The 2,500-nt window shown below is 37.5% G+C and overlaps 1 protein-coding gene across 8 annotated transcripts in view; it reads left to right on the forward strand.

The window, feature by feature from the left end:
• Positions 1 to 2,500, forward strand: part of LOC144976833 (sodium-coupled monocarboxylate transporter 2-like) — a 122,833-nt gene that overhangs the window by 78,657 nt on the left and 41,676 nt on the right. The gene's annotated exons all lie outside the window — the stretch shown is intronic.

Genomic DNA, 2,500 nt, shown 5'->3' on the forward strand with positions numbered 1-2,500 from the left:
CTGATCCCAGTCCTGGTGTCCATGTGCTCATCTCAGTCGACCAACTTTGTGCAAAGGTGTAAGCTTTGGTCGAAGTAAGGGTTGTCTAATATTTGAAACCACGCTCACTGAGAGTGAACATTTGTAATGGCAACTGCTATGTTGCAACGTGGATAGAGGTAGAGTCACGATCTCCCCGGCCAGGCGGGGTTGTCGTACCAGTAAGATCGCGGGTTCGAGCCCCCATCGCGAAGTTTTTATTCTCTGTTGTCTTCTGGCACTTTTCTACTCACTTCATTTCTTGTTATTATCAGCATAAGTGCCTGCTCGACTCTCTTTTCTGATGTATTCTTCTCTGATGAAAGATGTATTGCACGTCCCTCTACACGACTAAAAAGTAGATCCCATCGTATCATATTTGTTGATGAATATTTTTTTGTACGATAATTGACCCATTGTGTTAAACTTTGTTTTGAAACTGTCCATTTAAACACACCGGCCTGGTTGTTTTTTTAAACCCTGTCCTTACCACCTGCAGCAAAATCGTCACATTTATTTACACTATACATTTTTCTTATTCGGATTTATTTTGTACATCACAAACTTTGAAGAATCATCTTTGTTTAATTAAGAACATAAAGTTGTTTTGTAGAGAGCTTGTTTCAGTTTTTAAAAATCAATTTGTCTGCTGGGAAAGTCTACCATTTTGGGAAAATACTGAAAAGGATAGGTAAGGAGAGAGTTAAGGACAAACCGATTGATTCCTTGACAAAATGTCCATGATTCGTAGAACCGTCAGTTTTGCAAAAGTCCAAAACATGACATAACTGTCTGAAGTCATTTATCTTCAAATTATTCAAAAAAGCGTTAAACAGTAAAACCTATACCAGATATGGGCGTAGAGAATTGTCCAATTAGTGGGTACAGTTTTCTTGATCAATTGCATAAAGTGGAAGAGGGATATTACCTTTACAAATTCCCATTACTATCACAAGATCTAATGAGACCCAGTAATCCGTTCCCTGTTAAATTAACCTGACAATAGAGAACAATAGTGCGATGTCAAAATACTGGTTCCATTCTCTTTGGAAGTGTAAAGCCAATCCTCTGGAGGACTGAATACATTGTGTAAATCATCTCCTGGTTTTAGAGTGATGGCATCTTATTTTCTAGCCTAAATAAAAGCTGGTCGTCAAATAAGATCATATCATCCATCCTCATTCTTTTACGCCCCGCAATCATAAGAATCTGCTACTAAATTAATTGTTATGCCACCTTATGATTCAATACGTAACTTATTCATACTTTATTCATTATCCGAAGGACTGGTTAAACACTTCCAATGAGTTTTGAACCGAAAGAAAGGAAAGGAAGGTTTTACGTCATGACTTCTGCTTCCCATTCCCCGTTCCGGATTCGTAGTTAGTCATTCAAGTTTAGACGTGAGTGCTAATCGTAATGTCAATATTACTGATTACAAGGATTTTTACAAGGACGATGCGGGTTAATGTTACCGGACGTTTGAACTACAAGAGATTATAATTTTTTTAAATGAGATTTTATATAGCGCAATATCCACTAAACGTGCTCAAGGCGCTTTACAAGGGGTCCCTGGCCAACAGCAACACTTAACATGTAGGACGGTAGATGACGCCTGTTAGGCGATATTATACTTTTTTCGGAGAGAGACAACGCTGTTAACGGCCAGGTACTCATTTTACATATGAGTACGGTGAGAGAATATGAGTAAAGGGTCTTTTCCAAAGACTCAACTATGCGCCGAGTTAGGCTCGAACCCAGGACCTTCCGATCCGAAAGCGGGTGCCATATCACAAGACCGCATAGCCGTTGATATTACCTTACGTTTGATCTACAAGAGATCATAATAATATCGGGTTATCGTTGAAGAAACGGATCTCGCTTGACCGTCTAAAATTTGTGGTTACCAATAATACAATGTAATAATAATATACACAAATGCTTTCAACATTATGCCACAATGTTTGCCATGAGTCATTCAGCAACCACCGAGGTTACTTCCTGATTCCACACACATATACACAGACATTCACACACACACACACACACACACACACACACACACACACATATATATATATATATATATATATATATATATATATATATATATATATACATATATATGCACATATGCATGCACAGAAAGAGAGACCGTGGTGGCGAGTAACAGATGATTAAAATGATAGACAGATAGATAAATTGATAGGTAGGCAGATAGATAGATAGATAGATAGATAGATAAATAGATAGATAGATAAATAGATAGATAAATAGATAGATAGATAGATAGATAGATATTTATTATTTAGAATATTTACCACAATGTTTGGGGCAGTCTACATCAATGTTTCAGGCTTAATTTGCCATCTTCAGGACTGAGTTGTTTTGTTGACTGTTCAACAGTCAACAAAACAACTCAGTCCTGAAGATGGCAAATTAAGCCTGAAACATTGATGTAGACTGCCCCAAACATTGTGGT

Source organism: Berghia stephanieae, chromosome 7 (genome assembly GCF_034508935.2).
Source record: "Berghia stephanieae isolate SIO BIC M18660-M18661 chromosome 7, UCSD_Bste_1.3, whole genome shotgun sequence".
Classification (NCBI taxonomy): Eukaryota; Metazoa; Mollusca; class Gastropoda; order Nudibranchia; family Aeolidiidae; genus Berghia; species Berghia stephanieae.